Source organism: Lampetra fluviatilis, chromosome 73 (genome assembly GCF_964198595.1).
Source record: "Lampetra fluviatilis chromosome 73, kcLamFluv1.1, whole genome shotgun sequence".
Classification (NCBI taxonomy): Eukaryota; Metazoa; Chordata; class Hyperoartia; order Petromyzontiformes; family Petromyzontidae; genus Lampetra; species Lampetra fluviatilis.
The window spans coordinates 3,872,398-3,898,672 of NC_136347.1; the positions used below are offsets into that span (position 1 = coordinate 3,872,398).

Consider the following 26,275-nt stretch of genomic DNA (forward strand, 5'->3'; position numbering starts at 1 on the left):
ATAAGCCGCAGGGCGTTTTCCCCGTTACAGGCGAGACGAGGGTCAATTTGAAGTTGTCAACGCACTCGTTAATCACAAAGGTACCGCTTGTCTGTCTGTGTGTGTGTTAGTCTGTCTGTGTGTGTTAGTCTGTCTGTGTGTGTTAGTCTGTCTGTGTGTGTTAGTCTGTCTGTGTGTCTGTCTGTCTGTTTGTGTGTATGTGTCTGTGTGTGTTTGTCTATGTGCGTGTGTGCTTCTGCACAGCTGTGCAAGGAAGGCGCATTTTTTTTTAAACATAAAAGTGGTTTTGTTGGCCCATCCCAAGCCTCTGCCCAGTCTCATCAACACCTGCCTAGCAGATTTATACACTGCGTGGGTGTAGTGGATAGGGTGGGTGGGTGTGGTGGATATGGTGGGTGGATACGGTGGGTGTGGGTGGATATGGTGGGGGTGGGTGGATAGGGTGGGTGGATAGGGTGGGTGGATAGGGTGGGTGGATAGGGTGGGTGGATAGGGTGGGTGGATAGGGTGGGTGGGTGAATATGGTTGGTGGGTGGATATGGTTGGTGGGTGGATATGGTTGGTGGGTGGATATGGTTGGTGGGTGGGTGGATATTGTGTGTATGGGTGGGGGGTGTAGGGTGGGTGGGGGGTGTAGGGTGGGTGGGGGGGGGTGTAGGGTGGGTGGGGGGGGGTGTAGGGTGGGTGGGTAGGGTGTAGGGTGGGTGGGTGGGGTTGATGGATGGATGTATGTGGTGGGTGGGTGTAGGGTGTGTATAGTTAGTGGGTGGGTGGGTGTGGTGGGTGGATATGGTGGGGGTGGGTGTAGGGTGTGTGTGTATGGTGGTGGGGGGTGTAGGGTGGTGTGGGTGTGGGTGGGGGTGTGTAGGGTGGGTGTAGTGGGTGGGGGTGTGTAGGGTGGGTGGGTGTGGTGGGTGTGGGTGGGTGGGTGGGTGTGGGTGTGGGTGGGTGGGTGTGGGTGGGTGGGTGGGTGTGGGTGGGTGGGTGGGTGTGGGTGGGTGGGTGGGTGTGGGTGGGTGGGTGGGTGTGGGTGGGTGTGGGTGGGTGTGGGTGGGTGGGTGTGGGTGGGTGGGTGTGGGTGGGTGGGTGGGTGGGTGTGGGTGGGTGTGGGTGGGTGTGTATGGTGGGTGGGTGGGTGTGTATGGTGGGTGGGTGGGTGTGTATGGTGGGTGGGTGGGTGTGTATGGTGGGTGGGTGGGTGTGTATGGTGGGTGGGTGGGTGTGTATGGTGGGTGGGTGGGTGTGTATGGTGGGTGGGTGGTGTAGGGTGGGTGGGGTTGGTGGGTGGGTGTGTATAGTTGGTGGGTGGGTGGTGGTGGTGTTTTGCGGAACAACAATTTATGGGGGGAAAACAATCTCCGAAGCTTCCTGCTATTGTATGTTTGAGTTGTTGGGGGGGCCAGGCATCTTGTTATGATTATAAAGTTACAATCATTTCCCAAGTGTTTTTTTTTAATAAAAAAAATCCGTATTGTTTTCAATAGATGACCATTTTAGTTATTTAAAAAAAAAAATTTCGTTGCATTTTGTTCGTATCCTCTGCTGGATGACGTTCCTTGCCATGCTCTGGTTATCATTTAGTGTCGTTCTGCTGTCAGTGAACATACTTTACCTTTGCCCGTCACTCCAAGTTGAGTGGACGTCTCGTAAACTATTTTTAAATCCTTTATATTAAGTTCACTTGCTTGCGCGCTTACGACCGTGCAAATCTTTCGGTCGTTTTTTAACCCACTTCCCGTGATCCAATCGAGCTGACATTTTGCACACAGACTCGTTGTGCGTGACAATTGATTTTCGTGAAAAATTTTTTCCAAAATTTTAGGAATTTTTTACAAATATTAAATTACCAATTGCTTAATGGTGGCAGGCAATCATCTGACCCATAGGTGGCAGCCATCTCAAGCCAGAGGACGAGAGGACTCTAGCCGCCCGTTTCAAAGACCAATGTGGGCTGGGTTGTGGCCCATTGAACACGCATATAAAGGATTTATAGTGAAAAACTTTGTTTTTACGGGTTAATTTTTTTGTTTGTTAAGTTGACCCCCAGAGGGCAACGCTTTTTCGAAAACCCACCGGCCATATTTGTGTCGCACGCAACGAGATCGGCTCAATCACAACCATCACCATCACCACCACCACCATCACCACAACAACAACCACAACCATCACCACCACAATCACAATCACCACCAACATCACCATCACAACCACCACCACCATAACAACCACCACCACCATCACAACCACAACCACCACCACGTGGCTGATACAACCACCACCACAACCACCACCACAACCACCACCACAACCACCACCACAACCACCACCACAACCACCACAACAACCACCACCACCACGTGGCTGATATCACCACCACCACAACCACCACAACCACCACAACCACCACCAACCACCCACCACGTGGCTGATATCACCACAACCACCAACCACCCATCACGTGGCTGATATCACCACAACCACCACAACCACCATCACCACAACCACCATCACACAACAACCACCACCACCACATGGCTGATATCACCACCACCAACCACCACCACGTGGCTGATATCACCACAACCACCACAACCATCACCATCACCACCACAACCACCACCACAACCACCATCGCCACAACCACCACAACAACCACCACGTGGCTGATATCACCACCACCACGTGGATGATATCATCACAACCACCACAACCACCATCACCACCACAACAACCACCACCACCACCTGGCTGATATCACCACCACCACACGTGAATGATATCACCACAACCACCACCATCACCACCACAACAACCACCACCACGTGGCTGATATCATCACAACCACCACCACCACCAACCACGTGGGAACTGATGGCAGCAGCCAAATGACTCTCAACTCGCGATCATTCCGAGCTTGCTACCCCCCATATCAAGCGGCCACTCTGGGACGCGCATATAGCCCACCGCGGAAGTGGCTATTAGAGAACTACATCTGAGACCCCCATTCTTCAAAGTGACACTGGCACACACAGCATGGGACCAGCTGAACTGGCTATTAGAAAACTACATCTGAGACCCACATTCTTCAAAGTGACACTGGCACACACAGCATGGGACCCGCTGAACTGGCTATTAGAGGACTACATCTGAGACCCACATTCTTCAAGTGACACTGGCACACACAACATGGGACCAGCTGAACTGGCTATTAGAGAACTACCTCTGAGACCCCCATTCTTCAAGTGACGTCAGCACACACAGCATGGGACCAGCTGAACTGGCTATTAGAGAACTACCTCTGAGACCCCCATTCTTCAAGTGACGCCAGCACACACAGCATGGGACCAGCTGAACTGGCTATTAGAGAACTACATCTGAGACCCACATTCTTCAAGTGACACCGGCACACACAGCATGGGACCCGCTGAACTGGCTATTAGAGAACTACATCTGAGACCCACATTCTTCAAGTGACACCGGCACACACAGCATGGGACCCGCTGAACTGGCTATTAGAGGACTACATCTGAGACCCACATTCTTCAAGTGACACCGGCACACACAGCATGGGACCAGCTGAACTGGCTATTAGAGAACTACCTCTGAGACCCCCATTCTTCAAGTGACGCCAGCACACACAGCATGGGACCAGCTGAACTGGCTATTAGAGAACTACATCTGAGACCCACATTCTTCAAGTGACACCGGCACACACAGCATGGGACCCGCTGAAGTGGCTATTAGAGAACTACCTCTGATACCCCCATTCTTCAAGTGACACTGGCACACACAGCATGGGACCCGCTGAACTGGCTATTAGAGAACTACATCTGAGACCCCCATTCTTCAAGTGACACCGGCACACACAGCATGGGACCCGCTGAACTGGCTATTAGAGAACTACATCTGAGACCCACATTCTTCAAGTGACACCGGCACACACAGCATGGGACCCGCTGAACTGGCTATTAAACTACATCTGAGACCCACATTGTTCAAAGTGACACTGGCACACACAGCATGGGACCCGCTGAACTGGCTATTGGAGAACTACCTCTGAGACCCACATTCTTCAAGTGACGCCAGCACACACAGCATGGGACCAGCTGAACTGGCTATTAGAGAACTACATCTGAGACCCACATTCTTCAAGTGACACCGGCACACACAGCATGGGACCCGCTGAACTGGCTATTAGAGAACTACCTCTGATACCCCCATTCTTCAAGTGACACTGGCACACACAGCATGTGACCCGCTGAAGTGGCTATTAGAGAACTACATCTGAGACCCACATTCTTCAAGTGACACTGGCACACACAGCATGGGACCCGCTGAACTGGCTATTAGAGAACTACATCTGAGACCCCCATTCTTCAAGTGACACCGGCACACACAGCATGGGACCCGCTGAACTGGCTATTAGAGAACTACATCTGAGACCCACATTCTTCAAGTGACACCGGCACACACAGCATGGGACCCGCTGAACTGGCTATTAAACTACATCTGAGACCCACATTGTTCAAAGTGACACTGGCACACACAGCATGGGACCCGCTGAACTGGCTATTGGAGAACTACCTCTGAGACCCACATTCTTCAAGTGACACTGGCACACACAGCATGGGACCCGCTGAAGTGGCTTTCAGAGAACTACATCTGAGACCCACATTCTTCAAGTGACACCGGCACACACAGCATGGGACCCGCTGAACTGGCTATTAGAGAACTACATCTGAGACCCACATTCTTCAAGTGACACTGGCACACACAGCATGGGACCCGCTGAACTGGCTATTAGAGAACTACCTCTGAGACCCACATTCTTCAAGTGACACCGGCACACACAGCATGTGACCCGCTGAAGTGGCTATTAGAGAACTACCTCTGAGACCCACATTCTTCAAGTGACACCGGCACACACAGCATGGGACCCGCTGAAGTGGCTATTAGAGAACTACCTCTGAGACCCACATTCTTAAAGTGACACCGGCACACACAGCATGGGACAAGCTGAACTGGCTATTAGAGAACTACATCTGAGACCCACATTCTTCAAGTGACACTGGCACACACAGCATGGGACCCGCTGAAGTGGCTATTAGAGAACTACATCTGATACCCACATTCTTCAAGTGACACTGGCACACACAGCATGGGACCCGCTGAAGTGGCTATTAGAGAACTACATCTGATACCCACATTCTTCAAGTGACACTGGCACACACAGCATGGGACAAGCTGAAGTGGCTATTAGAGAACTACCTCTGAGACCCACATTCTTCAAGTGACATTGGCACACACAGCATGGGACCCGCTGAACTGGCTATTAGAGAACTACCTCTGAGACCCACATTCTTCAAGTGACACTGGCACACACAGCATGGGACCCGCTGAAGTGGCTATTAGAGAACTACCTCTGAGACCCACATTCTTCAAGTGACGCTGGCACACACAGCATGGGACCCGCTGAAGTGGCTATTAGAGAACTACCTCTGAGACCCACATTCTTCAAGTGACACTGGCACACACAGCATGGGACCCGCTGAAGTGGCTATTAGAGAACTACCTCTGAGACCCACATTCTTCAAGTGACGCTGGCACACACAGCATGGGACCCGCTGAAGTGGCTATTAGAGAACTACCTCTGAGACCCACATTCTTCAAGTGACACTGGCACACACAGCATGGGACCAGCTGAAGTGCCTATCAGGGAACTACTACCTCTGCCGTATGAGTAATGCACGTCATGTGGATGCCGAACCAATGTTTACATTGTCAGAGCTGGATTTTTTTTCCTTCCAATTTTAAGCGCAGAAGCAGTTATTTAATGACAACTCCATGTACGTTTGTGGCTCTGAGTCGATGGATCTCTCTGAGTCTCTCTCTGTGTGGTCTACGGCTCTCTGAGTCTGTGAGTATATGGCTCTCTGTGTGAGTGAGTCTATGGCTCCGTGTGTGTGTGAGTCTATGGCTCCGTGTGTGTGTGAGTCTATGGCTCGTGTGTGTGTGAGTCTATGGCTCCGTGTGTGTGTGAGTCTATGGCTCCGTGTGTGTGTGAGTCTATGGCTCCGTGTGTGTGTGAGTCTATGGCTCCGTGTGTGTGTGAGTCTATGGCTCTGTGTGTGTGTGAGTCTATGGCTCTCTGTGTGTGTGAGTGAGTCTATGGCTCTGCGTGTGTGTGAGTGAGTCTGGCTCTGCGTGTGTGAGTGAGTCTATGGCTCTGCGTGTGTGAGTGAGTCTATGGCTCTGCGTGTGTGAGTGAGTCTATGGCTCTCTGTGTGTGGGTGAGTATGTGGCTCTCTGTGTGTGAGTGAGTCTATGGCTCTGCGTGTGTGAGTGAGTCTATGGCTCTGCGTGTGTGAGTGAGTCTATGGCTCTGCGTGTGTGAGTGAGTCTATGGCTCTGCGTGTGTGAGTGAGTCTATGGCTCTGCGTGTGTGAGTGAGTCTATGGCTCTGCGTGTGTGAGTGAGTCTATGGCTCTGCGTGTGTGAGTGAGTCTATGGCTCTGCGTGTGTGAGTGAGTCTATGGCTCTGCGTGTGTGAGTGAGTCTATGGCTCTCTGTGTGTGGGTGAGTATGTGGCTCTCTGTGTGTGGGTGAGTCTGTGGCTCTCTGTGAGTGAGTGTGAGTCTATGGGTCTCTGTGGGTGAGTCTATGGCTCGTGTGTGTGTGTGTGAGTATATGGCTCTCTGTGTGTGTGAGTCTATGGCTCTGTGTGAGAGAGTCTATGGCTCTCTGTGTGTGAGTGTAAGTCTATGGCTCTCTGTGTGTGTGAGTGTAAGTCTATGGCTCTCTGCGTGAAGTGAGTCTATGGCTCTGTGGTAAGTCTATGGCTCTGCGTGTGTGAGTCTATGGCTCTCTGTGTGGGTGAGTCTGTGGCTCTCTGTGTGTGGGTGAGTCTATGGCTCTCTGTGTGTGAGTGAGTCTATGGCTCTCTGTGAGTGAGTGTGAGTCTATGGGTCTCTGTGGGTGAGTCTATGGCTCGTGTGTGTGTGTGAGTCTATGGCTCGTGTGTGTGTGAGTGTAAGTCTATGGCTCTCTGTGGGTGAGTCTATGGCTCTGCGTGTGTGGGTGAGTCTGTGGCTCTCTGTGAGTGAGTGAGTCTATGGGTCTCTGTGGGTGAGTCTATGGCTCGTGTGTGTGTGTGGGTGAGTCTGTGGCTCTCTGTGAGTGAGTGAGTCTATGGGTCTCTGTGGGTGAGTCTATGGCTCGTGTGTGGGTGAGTCTATGGCTCGTGTGTGTGTGTGAGTCTATGGCTCGTGTGTGAGTGTGAGTCTATGGCTCGTGTGTGAGTGTGAGTCTATGGCTCGTGTGTGTGTGTGAGTCTATGGCTCGTGTGTGTGTGTGAGTCTATGGCTCGTGTGTGTGTGTGAGTCTATGGCTCGTGTGTGTGTGTGAGTCTATGGCTCGTGTGTGAGTGTGAGTCTATGGCTCGTGTGTGTGTGTGAGTCTATGGCTCGTGTGTGTGTGAGTGTAAGTCTATGGCTCTCTGTGTGGGTGAGTCTATGGCTCTCTGTGTGTGGGTGAGTCTATGGCTCTCTGTGTGTGTGGGTGAGTCTATGGCTCTCTGTGTGGGTGAGTCTGTGGCTCTCTGTGTGTGGGTGAGTCTATGGCTCTCTGTGTGTGAGTGAGTCTATGGCTCTCTGTGAGTGAGTGTGAGTATGGGTCTCTGTGGGTGAGTCTATGGCTCGTATGTGTGTGTGAGTCTATGGCTCGTGTGTGTGTGTGAGTCTATGGCTCGTGTGTGTGTGTGTGTGAGTCTATGGCTCTCTGTGTGTGTGAGTGTAAGTCTATGGCTCTCTGTGTGGGTGAGTCTATGGCTCTCTGTGTGGGTGAGTCTGTGGCTCTCTGTGAGTGAGTGAGTCTATGGGTCTCTGTGGGTGAGTCTATGGCTCGTATGTGTGTGTGAGTCTATGGCTCGTGTGTGTGTGTGAGTCTATGGCTCGTGTGTGTGGGTGAGTCTATGGCTCTGTGTGTGTGTGTGTGAGTCTATGGCTCGTGTGAGTGGGTGAGTCTATGGCTCTGTGTGTGTGGGTGAGTCTATGGCTCGTGTGTGTGTGTGAGTCTATGGCTCGTGTGAGTGGGTGAGTCTATGGCTCTGTGTGTGTGTGTGTGTGAGTCTATGGCTCGTGTGTGTGTGTGAGTCTATGGCTCGTGTGTGTGGGTGAGTCTATGGCTCTGTGTGTGTGTGTGTGAGTCTATGGCTCGTGTGTGTGGGTGAGTCTATGGCTCTGTGTGTGTGTGTGTGTGAGTCTATGGCTCGTGTGTGTGGGTGAGTATATGGCTCTCTGTGTGTGTGAGTCTATGGCTCTCTGTGTGTGAGTGTAAGTCTATGGCTCTCTGTGTGTGTGAGTGTAAGTCTATGGCTCTCTGCGTGAAGTGAGTCTATGGCTCTGTGGTAAGTGTCTATGGCTCTGCGTGTGTGAGTCTATGGCTCTCTGTGTGGGTGAGTCTGTGGCTCTCTGTGTGTGGGTGAGTCTATGGCTCTCTGTGTGTGAGTGAGTCTATGGCTCTCTGTGAGTGAGTGTGAGTATGGGTCTCTGTGGGTGAGTCTATGGCTCGTGTGTGTGTGAGTCTATGGCTCGTGTGTGTGTGTGAGTCTATGGCTCGTGTGTGTGTGAGTGTAAGTCTATGGCTCTCTGTGGGTGAGTCTATGGCTCTGCGTGTGTGGGTGAGTCTGTGGCTCGTGTGTGTGTGAGTGAGTATATGGCTCTCTGTGTGTGTGAGTGTAAGTCTATGGCTCTCTGTGGGTGAGTCTATGGGTCTCTGTGGGTGAGTCTGTGGCTCTCTGTGTGTGTGAGTGTAAGTCTATGGCTCTCTGTGGGTGAGTCTATGGCTCTCTGTGTGGGTGAGTCTGTGGCTCGTGTGTGTGTGTGTGAGTCTATGGCTCTCTGTGGGTGAGTCTATGGCTCTGTGTGGGTGAGTCTGTGGCTCGTGTGTGTGTGTGAGTCTATGGCTCGTGTGTGTGTGAGTGTAAGTCTATGGGTCTCTGTGGGTGAGTCTATGGCTCGTGTGTGTGTGTGAGTCTATGGCTCGTGTGTGTGTGTGAGTCTATGGCTCTCTGTGTGTGTGAGTGTAAGTCTATGGCTCTCTGTGGGTGAGTCTATGGCTCTCTGTGTGGGTGAGTCTGTGGCTCTCTGTGAGTGAGTGAGTCTATGGGTCTCTGTGGGTGAGTCTATGGCTCGTGTGTGTGTGTGAGTCTATGGCTCTCTGTGTGTGTGAGTGTAAGTCTATGGCTCTCTGTGGGTGAGTCTATGGCTCTCTGTGTGGGTGAGTCTGTGGCTCTCTGTGAGTGAGTGAGTCTATGGGTCTCTGTGGGTGAGTCTATGGCTCGTGTGTGTGTGTGAGTCTATGGCTCGTGTGTGTGTGTGAGTCTATGGCTCTCTGTGTGTGTGAGTGTAAGTCTATGGCTCTCTGTGGGTGAGTCTATGGCTCTCTGTGTGGGTGAGTCTGTGGCTCTCTGTGAGTGAGTGAGTCTATGGGTCTCTGTGGGTGAGTCTATGGCTCTCTGTGTGTGTGTGTGAGTCTATGGCTCTCTGTGTGTGTGAGTGTAAGTCTATGGCTCTCTGCGTGAAGTGAGTCTATGGCTCTGTGGTAAGTCTATGGCTCTGCGTGTGTGAGTCTATGGCTCTCTGTGTGGGTGAGTCTGTGGCTCTCTGTGTGTGGGTGAGTCTATGGCTCTCTGTGTGTGAGTGAGTCTATGGCTCTCTGTGAGTGAGTGTGAGTATGGGTCTCTGTGGGTGAGTCTATGGCTCGTATGTGTGTGTGAGTCTATGGCTCGTGTGTGTGTGTGAGTGAGTATATGGCTCTCTGTGTGTGTGAGTGTAAGTCTATGGCTCTCTGTGTGTGAGTGAGTCTATGGCTCTCTGTGAGTGAGTGTGAGTATGGGTCTCTGTGGGTGAGTCTATGGCTCGTGTGTGTGTGTGTGAGTCTATGGCTCGTGTGTGTGTGTGAGTCTATGGCTCGTGTGTGTGTGTGAGTGAGTATATGGCTCTCTGTGTGTGTGAGTGTAAGTCTATGGCTCTCTGTGGGTGAGTCTATGGCTCTCTGTGTGGGTGAGTCTGTGGCTCTCTGTGAGTGAGTGAGTCTATGGGTCTCTGTGGGTGAGTCTATGGCTCGTGTGTGTGTGTGAGTCTATGGCTCTGTGTGGGTGAGTCTGTGGCTCGTGTGTGTGTGTGAGTCTATGGCTCGTGTGTGTGTGAGTGTAAGTCTATGGCTCTCTGTGGGTGAGTCTATGGCTCGTGTGTGTGTGTGTGAGTCTATGGCTCGTGTGTGTGTGTGAGTCTATGGCTCTCTGTGTGTGTGAGTGTAAGTCTATGGCTCTCTGTGGGTGAGTCTATGGCTCTCTGTGTGGGTGAGTCTGTGGCTCTCTGTGAGTGAGTGAGTCTATGGGTCTCTGTGGGTGAGTCTATGGCTCGTGTGTGTGTGTGAGTCTATGGCTCGTGTGTGTGTGTGAGTCTATGGCTCTCTGTGTGTGTGAGTGTAAGTCTATGGCTCTCTGTGGGTGAGTCTATGGCTCTCTGTGGGTGAGTCTATGGCTCTCTGTGTGGGTGAGTCTGTGGCTCTCTGTGAGTGAGTCTATGGGTCTCTGTGGGTGAGTCTATGGCTCGTGTGTGTGTGTGTGAGTCTATGGCTCGTGTGTGTGTGTGAGTCTATGGCTCTCTGTGTGTGTGAGTGTAAGTCTATGGCTCTCTGTGGGTGAGTCTATGGCTCTCTGTGTGGGTGAGTCTGTGGCTCTCTGTGAGTGAGTGAGTCTATGGGTCTCTGTGGGTGAGTCTATGGCTCTCTGTGTGTGTGGGTGAGTCTATGGCTCTCTGTGTGTGAGTGAGTCTATGGCTCTCTGTGTGTGTGAGTGTAAGTCTATGGCTCTCTGCGTGAAGTGAGTCTATGGCTCTGTGGTAAGTCTATGGCTCTGCGTGTGTGAGTCTATGGCTCTCTGTGTGGGTGAGTCTGTGGCTCTCTGTGTGTGGGTGAGTCTATGGCTCTCTGTGTGTGAGTGAGTCTATGGCTCTCTGTGAGTGAGTGTGAGTATGGGTCTCTGTGGGTGAGTCTATGGCTCGTGTGTGTGTGGGTGAGTCTATGGCTCGTGTGTGTGTGGGTGAGTCTATGGCTCGTATGTGTGTGTGAGTCTATGGCTCGTGTGTGTGTGTGAGTCTATGGCTCGTGTGTGTGTGTGTGTGAGTCTATGGCTCTCTGTGTGTGTGAGTGTAAGTCTATGGCTCTCTGTGTGGGTGAGTCTATGGCTCTCTGTGTGGGTGAGTCTGTGGCTCTCTGTGAGTGAGTGAGTCTATGGGTCTCTGTGGGTGAGTCTATGGCTCGTGTGTGTGTGAGTCTATGGCTCTCTGTGTGTGTGAGTGTAAGTCTATGGCTCTGTGGTAAGTCTATGGCTCTGCGTGTGTGGGTGAGTCTGTGGCTCTCTGTGTGTGGGTGAGTCTGTGGCTCTCTGTGTGTGGGTGAGTCTATGGCTCTCTGTGTGTGGGTGAGTCTGTGGCTCTCTGTGTGTGGGTGAGTCTGTGGCTCTCTGTGTGTGGGTGAGTCTGTGGCTCTCTGTGTGTGGGTGAGTCTGTGGCTCTCTGTGTGTGGGTGAGTCTGTGGCTCTCTGTGTGTGGGTGAGTCTGTGGCTCTCTGTGTGTGGGTGAGTCTGTGGCTCTCTGTGTGTGGGTGAGTCTGTGGCTCTCTGTGTGTGGGTGAGTCTGTGGCTCTCTGTGTGTGGGTGAGTCTGTGGCTCTCTGTGTGTGGGTGAGTCTGTGGCTCTCTGTGTGTGGGTGAGTCTGTGGCTCTCTGTGTGTGGGTGAGTCTGTGGCTCTCTGTGTGTGGGTGAGTCTGTGGCTCTCTGTGTGTGGGTGAGTCTGTGGCTCTCTGTGTGTGGGTGAGTCTGTGGCTCTCTGTGTGTGGGTGAGTCTGTGGCTCTCTGTGTGTGGGTGAGTCTGTGGCTCTCTGTGTGTGGGTGAGTCTGTGGCTCTCTGTGAGTGAGTGTGAGTCTATGGGTCTCTATGTGTGAGTCTATGGCTCTCTGTGTGTGTGTGAGTGTGAGTCTATGGCTCTGTGGTAAGTCTATGGCTCTGCGTGTGTGGGTGAGTCTGTGGCTCTCTGTGTGTGGGTGAGTCTATGGCTCTCTGTGTGTGGGTGAGTCTGTGGCTCTCTGTGTGTGGGTGAGTCTGTGGCTCTCTGTGTGTGGGTGAGTCTGTGGCTCTCTGTGTGTGGGTGAGTCTGTGGCTCTCTGTGTGTGGGTGAGTCTGTGGCTCTCTGTGTGTGGGTGAGTCTGTGGCTCTCTGTGTGTGGGTGAGTCTGTGGCTCTCTGTGTGTGGGTGAGTCTGTGGCTCTCTGTGTGTGGGTGAGTCTGTGGCTCTCTGTGTGTGGGTGAGTCTGTGGCTCTCTGTGTGTGGGTGAGTCTGTGGCTCTCTGTGAGTGAGTGTGAGTCTATGGGTCTCTATGGGTGAGTCTATGGCTCGTGTGTGTGTGTGTGTGTGAGTCTATGGCTCTCTGTGTGTGTGAGTGTGAGTCTATGGCTCTCTGTGTGTGTGAGTGTAAGTCTATGGCTCTGTGGTAAGTCTATGGCTCTGCGTGTGTGAGTGAGTCTATGGCTCTCTGTGTGGGTGAGTCTATGGCTCTCTGTGTGGGTGAGTCTATGGCTCTCTGTGTGGGTGAGTCTATGGCTCTCTGTGTGGGTGAGTCTATGGCTCTCTGTGTGTGGGTGAGTCTGTGGCTCTCTGTGTGTGGGTGAGTCTGTGGCTCTCTGTGTGTGGGTGAGTCTGTGGCTCTCTGTGAGTGAGTGTGAGTCTATGGGTCTCTGTGGGTGAGTCTATGGCTCGTGTGTGTGTGGGTGAGTCTATGGCTCGTGTGTGTGTGTGAGTCTATGGCTCGTGTGTGTGTGTGTGTGAGTCTATGGCTCTGTGTGTGTGAGTGTGAGTCTATGGCTCTCTGTGTGTGTGAGTGTAAGTCTATGGCTCTGTGGTAAGTCTATGGCTCTGCGTGTGTGGGTGAGTCTGTGGCTCTGCGTGTGTGGGTGAGTCTGTGGCTCTGCGTGTGTGGGTGAGTCTGTGGCTCTCTGTGTGTGGGTGAGTCTGTGGCTCTCTGTGTGTGGGTGAGTCTGTGGCTCTCTGTGAGTGAGTGTGAGTCTATGGGTCTCTGTGGGTGAGTCTATGGCTCGTGTGTGTGTGGGTGAGTCTATGGCTCGTGTGTGTGTGTGAGTCTATGGCTCTCTGTGTGTGTGAGTGTGAGTCTATGGCTCTCTGTGTGTGTGAGTGTAAGTCTATGGCTCTGTGGTAAGTCTATGGCTCTGCGTGTGTGGGTGAGTCTGTGGCTCTGCGTGTGTGGGTGAGTCTGTGGCTCTCTGTGTGTGGGTGAGTCTGTGGCTCTCTGTGTGTGGGTGAGTCTGTGGCTCTCTGTGTGTGGGTGAGTCTGTGGCTCTCTGTGTGTGAGTGAGTCTATGGCTCTCTGTGAGTGAGTGTGAGTCTATGGGTCTCTGTGGGTGAGTCTATGGCTCGTGTGTGTGTGTGTGAGTCTATGGCTCTCTGTGGGTGAGTCTATGGCTCTCTGTGTGGGTGAGTCTATGGCTCTCTGTGTGGGTGAGTCTATGGCTCTCTGTGTGGGTGAGTCTGTGGCTCTCTGTGAGTGAGTGAGTCTATGGCTCTCTGTGAGTGAGTGTGAGTCTATGGGTCTCTGTGTGGTGTTGCTGTTGTGACGTCTGCGTTGTTTGGTATGTCGCGGGGATTTCCGAAGCAAGTACGGCCCCCCCCCCCACTTAAGCCCGCTGATGAACATGCAAACCACTACTACTTTAACTACTACTTTATACACACTCACCACTACTAATATACACACTCACCACTACTATTATATACATACACACCTACTACTATACATACGCACTACTATATACACACTACTACTATATACATACACATACTACTTTATACATACACTACTACTACTATATACATACACACACTACTACTATATATACAGACACCTACACACACACCTACATACACACACCTACATACACACCTACACCTACATACACACACCTACATACACACCTACACCTACATACACGCCGACACGCACACAACAACAACCGCCATTCGCCATGAAGTGGCGGTGACGTCACCACGACGCTTGTGCCAGGCCATGTGCACCTTGAGGCCACGAACGCCCGTTGGCAGGAGGTCACGGGGCAGACCCAGGTGGACTTGCCGATGACTGTGCCAACTTGCTGTGCTTTAGCCACCCGGCGCTCCGCTCGTTGTTGTGAGCGTCGCTCCTCCGCCCTCCGTTGTTGTTGGAGGGCGACTGCCTCCAACTGCCCAGTAGCGTCCTTCACGAGCCTCCTCCACTGAGGCCGATCTTGACACCGCTGGTACCAGTCATCGGCAAGTCCACTCAGCTCCACGTCCTCCTGTACCACATCACTCCATCTCTTCTCCAGCCCGTGCCGCGCCCGTTTAGCCCCCTCGATCCGGCCGAACAAAAGCTGTTTGGGCATGCGGTGGCTGGGCATGCGGGCTACATGACCCAGCCAACGCAGCCTTGCCTGCCGGAGGAGCTCACCGATGGGACTTTGCCCAGATCTTTCAAGGAATTGCGAGCTCCTCACGCAATCCAGCCTGCAGGTTAAAGCCAGGATGGATCGTTAGGCAGGCCAGCCTAAATGTGTCTAACCGGCGAAGACGCTCCACACACACACCCACCCACCACTATTACTACCACACACACACTACACACAGCACTATTATAACTTAAGGGCCACTTGAGTCTTAACTTAATAGGCACCCAAGTCTAACTTGTTGGCCACTTGACTCTCACTTTAGGAGATGCCACTGGGGGGTAGTGAAGTGCCGATCGCATCGGCCGCGTTGAACCTTTCGAACGTTGATCGAACGTTTGGCGTTTTACAACACGCGCACTGACACAGACAAAGACCCCCCCCTCCCCCAGGTAGCCTGTAACAGACTGTAGGGGCAAGTGCTGTTGGCAAGCACCTATCCGCTCGCTCGCTCGCCCACACATTTCCGGCCAGAGCATTGAGGGCAATTTTTTTTTTTGCGTGTTTGTCACCAAATAAGGCGTGTTTCTGTGTCTCTCCGAACGTTGCCCCGGACTTGACCGTGACCAATTTGTTATTTTCTTGTAGATGTTGACTACCTCGCCTGGTACACAGGAGGTCCGTGGGTTCAATCCCAGACCCTGAGAGATGTTGACGACCTCGCCTGGTACACAGGAGGTCCGTGGGTTCGATCCCAGACCCTGAGAGATGTTGACTACCTCGCCTGGTGCGCAGGAGGTCGTGGGTTCAATCCCAGACACTGAGAGATGTTGACTACCTCGCCTGGTGCACAGGAGGTCGTGGGTTCAATCCCAGACCCTGAGAGATGTTGACTACCTCGCCTGGTGCGCAGGAGGTCGTGGGTTCAATCCCAGACACTGAGAGATGTTGACTACCTCGCCTGGTACGCAGGAGGTCGTGGGTTCAATCCCAGACACTGAGAGATGTTGACTACCTCGCCTGGTGCGCAGGAGGTCGTGGGTTCAATCCCAGACCCTGAGAGATGTTGACTACCTCGCCTGTTACGCAGGAGGTCGTGGGTTCAATCCCAGACACTGAGAGATGTTGACTACCTCGCCTGGTGCGCAGGAGGTCGTGGGTTCAATCCCAGACACTGAGAGATGTTGACTACCTCGCCTGGTACACAGGAGGTCGTGGGTTCAATCCCAGACACTGAGAGATGTTGACTACCTCGCCTGGTGCGCAGGAGGTCGTGGGTTCAATCCCAGACACTGAGAGATGTTGACTACCTCGCCTGGTGCGCAGGAGGTCGTGGGTTCAATCCCAGACACTGAGAGATGTTGACTACCTCGCCTGGTGCGCAGGAGGTCGTGGGTTCAATCCCAGACACTGAGAGATGACTACCTCGCCTGGTACGCAGGAGGTCGTGGGTTCAATCCCAGACACTGAGAGATGTTGACTGCCTCGCCTGGTGCGCAGGAGGTCGTGGGTTCAATCCCAGACACTGAGAGATGTTGACTACCTCGCCTGGTGCGCAGGAGGTCGTGGGTTCAATCCCAGACACTGAGAGATGTTGACTACCTCGCCTGGTGCGCAGGAGGTCGTGGGTTCAATCCCAGACCGAGAGATGTTGACTACCTCGCCTGGTGCGCAGGAGGTCGTGGGTTCAATCCCAGACCCTGAGAGATGTTGACTACCTCGCCTGGTACACAGGAGGTCGTGGGTTCAATCCCAGACACTGAGAGATGTTGACTACCTCGCCTGGTACACAGGAGGTCGTGGGTTCAATCCCAGACCCTGAGAGATGTTGACTACCTCGCCTGGTGCGCAGGAGGTCCGTGGGTTCGATCCCAGACACTGAGAGATGTTGACTACCTCGCCTGGTGCGCAGGAGGTCGTGGGTTCGATCCCAGACACTGAGAGATGTTGACTACCTCGCCTGGTACACAGGAGGTCGTGGGTTCAATTCCAGACACTGAGAGATGTTGACTACCTCGCCTGGTGCACAGGAGGTCGTGGGTTCGATCCCAGACACTGAGAGATGTTGACTACCTCGCCTGGTGCACAGGAGGTCGTGGGTTCGATCCCAGACCCTGAGAGATGTTGACTACCTCGCCTGGTGCGCAGGAGGTCCGTGGGTTCAATCCCAGACACTGAGAGATGTTGACTACCTCGCCTGGTGCGCAGGAGGTCGTGGGTTCGATCCCAGACCCTGAGAGATGTTGACTACCTCGCCTGGTGCGCAGGAGGTCGTGGGTTCAATCCCAGACCCTGAGAGATGTTGACTACCTCGCCTGGTACACAGGAGGTCGTGGGTTCAATCCCAGACCCTGAGAGATGTTGACTACCTCGCCTGGTACGCAGGAGGTCGTGGGTTCAATCCCAGACCCTGAGAGATGTTGACTACCTCGCCTGGTACGCAGGAGGTCGTGGGTTCAATCCCAGACCCTGAGAGATGTTGACTACCTCGCCTGGTGCGCAGGAGGTCGTGGGTTCAATCCCAGACCCTGAGAGATGTTGACTACCTCGCCTGGTGCGCAGGAGGTCGTGGGTTCAATCCCAGACCCTGAGAGATGTTGACTACCTCGCCTGGTACGCAGGAGGTCGTGGGTTCAATCCTGACCCCTGAAGATTCCTGCTCCAAGTCCTCCGGTTTCCCCCCCCCCACCTCCACATTTTTTTAGAAGGACCATCGCTCCCCGTTCAGATTATTATTCTTGGCGGCTGCTACGACGATGATGATGACGATGATGATGACGATGACGATGATGACGACGATGACGACGACGATGATGATGATGATAGCGGCCGTTGCTGTTGCGTTGCGATCGCGTTGTGATGGCACGGGGTCTTGCAGTCTGGGGAACAAGTGAATATAATGTTTTAGTGTTGGTGTTGGTCTCCTATAGGTCTCTATGGGTCTGGGTGTGGGGTGTCTATGGGTCTGGGTGTGGGGTCTCCTATAGGTCTCTATGGGTCTGGGTGTGGGGTATCTATGGGTCTGGGTGTGGGGTCTCTATGGGTCTCTTGGTCTGGGTGTGGGGTCTCTATGGGTCTCTATGGGTCTGGGTGTGGGGTGTCTATGGGTCTGGGTGTGGGGTCTCTATGGGTGTCTATGGGTCTGGGTGTGGGGTGTCTATGGGTCTGTCTCTGTCTCTATGGGTCTCTGAGGCACGATGGAGGGGGTGTATGGGTGTGGGGTCTCTGTCTCTGTGTCTCTATGGGGCTATGATGGTGATGATGATGGTGATGATGGCTGTGGTGGTGGTGGTGGTGATGATGGTGATGGTGGTGATAGTGATGGTGGTGATGGCTATGGTGGTGATGGTGGTGATGATGATGATGGTGGTGATAGTGATGGTGGTGATGATGGTGATGATGGCTATGATGGTGATGGTGGTGATGATGGTGGTGATGATGGTGGTGATGATGGTGGTGGTGGTGATGATGATGGTGGTGGTGGTGATGATGATGGTGGTGATGATGGCTATGGTGGTGATGATGGCTATGATGGTGATGATGGTGATGATGGCTATGGTGGTGATGGTGGTGATGATGATGGTGGTGATGATGGTGATGATGGTGATGATGGCTATGATGGTGATGATGGCTATGGTGGTGATGGTGGTGATAGTGATGATGGTGATGATGGCTATGATGGTGATGATGGCTATGATGGTGATGATGGCTATGGTGGTGATGATGATGGTGGTGATGATGATGGTGGTGATGATGATGGTGGTGATAGTGATGGTGGTGATAGTGATGGTGGTGATAGTGATGGTGGTGATAGTGATGGTGGTGATGATGGCTATGGTGGTGATGGTGGTGATGATGATGGCTATGGTGATGATGATGGCTATGGTGATGATGATGGCTATGGTGGTGATGGTGGTGATGGTGATGATGATGATGGTGATGATGGTGGTGATGGTGGTGATGGTGGTGATGGTGGTGATAGTGATGGTGGTGATGATGGCGATGATGATGGTGATGATGATGTTGATGTTTGTTTCCTCAGCCGTGGAAATGGAGAAGCCCGACCTGTCCGAGGTGGACAAGTTCGACAAGGACAAGCTGAAGGCCACCACCACGGAGGAGAAGGTCTGGCTGCCCACCAAGGAAGGTTGGTCACTCACACACACACTACACACACACACACACACACTACACACACACACTACACACACACACTACACACACACACTACACACACACTACACACACTACACACTCTACACACTACACACACACTACACACACACACTACACACACACTACACACTACACACACAGTGTTACACACACACACACTACACACACACACTGCACACACACTGCACACACACTGCACACACACTGCACACACACTGCACACACACTGCACACACACTGCACACACACTGCACACACACACTACACACACACACTACACACACACACTACACACACACACTACACACACACACTACACACACACTACACACACACTACACACACACTACACACACACTACACACACACACTACACACACACACACTACACACTACACACACACACTACACACACACTACACACACACACTACACACACACACTACACACACACACTACACACACACACTACACACACACTACACACTACACACACTACACACACACTACACACTACACACACTACACACACACACTGCACACACACACTGCACACACACTACACCACACACACACTGCACACACACTACACCACACACACACTGCACACACACTACACACACACACACACTACACACACACACACACACACACACACACACTACACTACACACACACACTACACACACACACTACACACACACACTACACACACACTACACACACTACACACTCTACACACTACACACACACTACACACACACACTACACACACACACACACACTACACACACAGTGTTACACACACACACACTACACACACACACTGCACACACACTGCACACACACTGCACACACACTGCACACACACTGCACACACACTGCACACACACTGCACACACACTGCACACACACACTACACACACACACTACACACACACACTACACACACACACTACACACACACTACACACACACACTACACTACACACACACACTACACACACACTACACACACACACTACACACACACACTACACACACACACTACACACACACACTACACACACACTACACACTACACACACTACACACACACTACACACTACACACACTACACACACACACTGCACACACACACTGCACACACACTACACCACACACACACTGCACACACACTACACCACACACACACTGCACACACACTACACACACACACACACTACACACACACACACACACTACACACACACACACACACTACACACACACACTACACACACACACACTACACACACACACACTACACACACACACACTACACACACTACACACACTACACACACTACACACACTACACACACTACACACACTACACACACACACACTACACAGTGTTACACACACACACACTACACAGTGTTACACACACACACACTACACAGTGTTACACACACACACACTACACAGTGTTACACACACACACACTACACACACACACTACACACACACACACTACACACACACACTACACACACACACACTACACACACACACTACACACACACACTACACACACACACATACACACACACACACTACACAGTGTTACACACACACACACTACACACACACACTACACACACTACACACACACACTACACACACTACACACACACACTACACACACACACTACACACACACACTACACACACACACTACACACACACACACTACACACACACACACTACACACACACACTACACACACACACTACACAGTGTTACACACACACACTACACACACACACTACACACACACACACTACACACACACACACACACTACACACACACACACACTACACACACACACACTACACACACACACACTACACACACACACACTACACACACACACTACACACACACTACACACTACACACTACACACACACACTACACACACACACTACACACACTACACACTACACACACACACACACTACACACACACACTACACACACACACTACACACTACACACACACACTCACACACACACACTACACACACACACACTACACACACACACTACACACACACACTACACACTACACACACACACACACACACACACCACACACACACACACACACACACTACACACACACACTACACACACACACACTACACACACACACACACACTACACACTACACACACACACTACACACTACACACCACACACACCACACACACCACACACACACACACACACTACACACTACACACTACACACACACACTACACACTACACACACACTACACACTACACACACTACACACACTACACACCACACACACCACACACACCACACACACACTACACACCACACACACACTACACACCACACACACACTACACACCACACACACACTACACACCACACACACACTACACACACACACTACACACACTACACACACTACACACACTACACACACACACACACACTACACACACACACTACACACACTACACACACACACACACTACACACACACACTACACACACTACACACACTACACACACTACACACCACACACACACTACACACACACACTACACACACACACTACACACACTACACACACTACACACACTACACACACTACACACACTACACACACACACTACACACTGCACACACACACTACACACACACTACACACACACACTACACTACACACACACTACACACACACTACACTACACACACACTACACTACACACACACTACACACACACACACACTACACACACACACACTACACACACACACTACACACACACACTACACACACCACACACACTACACACACTACACACACACTACACACACACACTACACACACACACTACACACACTACACACACTACACACACTACACACACTACACACACTACACACACACTACACACACTGCACACACACTACACACACTACACACACTACACACACACACACACACTACACACACACACTACACACACACTACACACACACTACACACACACTACACACACACTACACACACACTACACACACACTACACACACACTACACACACACTACACACACACTACACACAGTGTGACTACACACACACACACACAGTGTGACTACACACACACTACACACACACACAGTGTTACACACACACTACACACACACTACACACACTACACACACTACACACACACTACACACACACACACTACACACACACTACACACACACACACACTACACACACACTACACACACACACACACTACACACACACACTACACACACACACTACACACAGTGTTACACACACAGTGTTACACACACACTACACACACTACACTACACACACACACTACTCACACACACACACACTACTCACACACACACACACTACTCACACACACTACACACACTACTCACACACACTACACACACTACTCACACACACTACACACACTACTCACACACACTACACACACTACTCACACACACTACACACACACACTACACACACTACTCACACACACTACACACACACACTACACACACAGTGTTACACACACACTACACACACACCACACACACTACACACACACTACACACACACTACACACACACTACACACACACACTACACACACACTACACACACACACTACACACACACACTACACACACACACTACACACACACTACACACACTACACACACACTACACACACTACACACACACTACACACACACTACACACACACTACACACACACTACACACACACTACACACACACTACACACACACTACACACACACTACACACACACTACACACACACTACACACACACTACACACACACCACACACACTACACACACTACACACACTACACACACTACACACACTACACACACTACACACACTACACACTACACACACTACACACACTACACACACACCACACTACACACACACCACACACACACTACACACTACACACACACCACACTACACACTACACACTACACACACACCACACTACACACACACCACACACACTACACACCACACACACTACACACTACACACACACTACACACTACACACACACTACACACTACACACACACCACACTACACACTACACACTACACACACACCACACTACACACACACCACACACACTACACACTACACACACACCACACACACTACACACTACACACACACACTACACACACACACACTTACCACACTGTGTTTACCACACACACACACTTACCACACTGTGTTTACCACACACACACACTTACCACACTGTGTTTACCACACACACACACTTACCACACTGTGTTTACCACACACACACACTTACCACACTGTGTTTACCACACACACACACTTACCACACTGTGTTTACCACACACACACACTTACCACACTGTGTTTACCACACACACACACTTACCACACTGTGTTTACCACACACACACACACACACGCACACAAACAGTTTTACCACACACACACACACACGCACACAAACAGTTTTACCACACAAACTGTTTACTACACACACACACGGTGCGACTACACACACACGCGCACACACGCACACACACGGTGTGTTTACTACACACGCACCACCACTACTACTATAGATGTGTCCGTCCGTTTTTGAACGGATGGCTGTGTGTGTGGTGCGGCTTGTGGGTCGTGTTCAGATGCCGTGTGTTACTACACACACACACATACAGTGTGTGTTACTACACACACACACACACTACACACACACACTACACACACACACCACTACTACTATAGATGTGTGTGTTTGGTGGCTTGTGGGTCGTGTTCACATGCCGTGTGTTACCACACACACTACACACACACTACACACACACTACACACACACTACACACACACTACCCACACACACACACCACACACACACTACACACACACCACTACTACTATAGATGTGTGTGTGTGGTGCGGCTTGTGGGTCGTGTTCACATGCCGTGTGTTACCACACACACTACACACATACAGTGTGTGTTACTACACACACACACTACACACACACACCACTACTACTATAGATGTGTGTGTATGTTTGGTGCGGCTTGTGGGTCGTGTTCACATGCCGTGTGTTACCACACACACTACACACACACTACACACACACACTACCCACACACACACACCACACACACACTACACACACACACACACCACTACTACTATAGATGTGTGTGTGTGTGTTTGGTGCGGCCTGTGGGTCTTGTTCACAAGCCCGAACCTTTTTCGTCCGCAGACATCCAACGGGAACGTAAGGAGTCTGAGAGCGGCGAGAAGTCGTGAGGAAGCTGATGGGCGTGCGGGGTTGAGGCACGGCCTCTTGGCGGCGACAACAACAACAACAACATCAACAACGACAACAAGATGGCCGCCGCCGCCATTTTCCCTTCTCACCGCCGCCGTGAAATCGTTAATCGCTCGCCGCCTTCCCCTCCCCTGTGTATCCCCGTAGAGGCTTAGCACACTCCACCACCCCTACTCCCCCCCCCCCCCCTTTCCCTGACGATCTCTTTGGAGGTGAAATAGTAGTGGGTTTGAGCGCGAGGTGCGTGTGACGAAGGAGTTGTGCGAGTGAGTGTGTGGAGGAGAGGGGGGTTGAGGTAGGAGTGGGGTAGGAGCGGGGGGGTTGGAGATGGGGTCTAGGAGATGGGGGGTAGGGGAGGGGGGTAGGGGAGGGGGGTAGGGGAGGGGGGTAGGGGAGGGGGGTAGGGGAGGGGGGTAGGGGAGGGGGGTAGGGGAGGGGGGTAGGGGAGGGGGGTAGGGGAGGGGGGTAGGGGAGGGGGTTAGGGGTAGGGGGTTAGGGGTAGAGGGTTAGGGGTAGGGGGTAGGAGGGTTAGGGGTAGGAGGGTTAGGGGAGGGGGTAGGAGGGTTAGGGGAAGGGGGTAGGAGGGTTAGGGGTAGGGGGTAGGAGGGTTAGGGGTAGGGGGTAGGAGGGTTGGGGGTAGGGGGTAGGAGGGTTAGGGGTAGGGGGTAGGAGGGTTAGGGGTAGGGGGTAGGAGGGTTAGGGGTAGGGGGTAGAAGAGTTAGGGGAGGGGGTAGAAGGGTTAGGGGAGGGGGTAGCGGGGTTAGGGGAGAGTGCAGGAGAGGGGGGTAGGAGAGGGGTAGGAGGTTTGGAGGAGAGAGGTGGAGAGTTATAGGGAGAAGGGTTATAGGGGAGGAGAGATATCGGAGGAGAGTTATAGGGGAGCGGGGAGGTGAGGAGTGGAGAGGCAGAGAGAGAGAGACGCACGCCGCCATAACGCTTGTCGCACACTTTGAAGTTTCTGCTTGGGAAGCCGATGCCTGAGGCTAAAGGCCCTAAAAGCCCTAAAAATTTTTTTTTTTATCACGAAGATGGAAGCCTGTCTTTTATGGCCTTGCATTGACCACGCTGGGCCGATGGGGTCGGGATTAGAAAGTGCTTTTTGTGCTGCCAAAACCCATTCCTCCTCCTCCTCCTCCGATTATATGACGATGAATTTATATTGTACGGTGTACTGCTCCAATAATAAAAATTTATATTTGAAAAAAAAAAAGATCCCAAGTGTTGTGTGTGGAGGAGAGAGCTGTGGGTAGAGAAACCACTCCACCCCCCCCCCCATCGCTCTCTCCCCCATGTCTAAGATGTTGACTACCTCGCCTGGTATACAGGAGGTCGTGGGTTCAATCCCAGACACTGAGAGATGTTGACTACCTCGCCTGGTACGCAGGAGGTCGTGGGTTCGATCCCAGACACTGAGAGATGTTGACTACCTCGCCTGGTACGCAGGAGGTCGTGGGTTCGATCCCAGACACTGAGAGATGTTGACTACCTCGCCTGGTATGCAGGAGGTCATGGGTTCAATCCCAGACACTGATGTTGACTACCTCGCCTGTTACACAGGAGGTCGTGGGTTCGATCCCAGACACTCAGAGATGTTGACTACCTCGCCTGGTACACAGGAGGTCGTGGGTTCAATCCCAACTCTGACGATGCCTGCTGCTGCTGTATGTTTGGAGCCTGCGTCTCTCTCTCATCATCATCATCACGGTGGCTACGAGATGTTGACTACCTCACCTGGTATAGAGGAGGTCGTGGGTTCGATCCCAACTCTGACGATGCCTGCTGCCGCTGGGTTCCCTAAATATTAAAAAAAACATACACACGAATTTTCAACTGGCATGCTAAAGTAATATTGTATTTTTTCATTCGCTATACAGCCGGCTAATGCGAACAAATCGCTAACCGTAAACACACCCAGTCGTCCACAAACGTCGAAGGCGGTATAGTACTATAGTAATAGAGCAAGTGCAGAATCGCCGAACCGGAATTGATACCTTGAAAGCGTTTGGCGCGTAGCCCTTGAAAGCACAGGGCCCGTGGGTATGTTATTAATGCTATCCCCTCCCTTTGATGCTGCTAATCCTGCATAACGCACGGGCATAATATGACTTTAAAACCCCCCGCCCACCTCCTACCCATTTCACAAGTAGTACTA

At 51.9% G+C, this 26,275-nt stretch overlaps 1 long non-coding RNA gene across 1 annotated transcript; it reads left to right on the top strand.

The window, feature by feature from the left end:
* Nucleotides 1-24,437, top strand: LOC144953301 (uncharacterized). Its single transcript, XR_013640794.1, has 3 exons — nucleotides 1-80; nucleotides 18,537-18,641; nucleotides 24,055-24,437. It is a non-coding gene; the product is annotated as an uncharacterized LOC144953301 (long non-coding RNA).
* The last annotated feature ends 1,838 nt before the right edge of the window (nucleotides 24,438-26,275 follow it).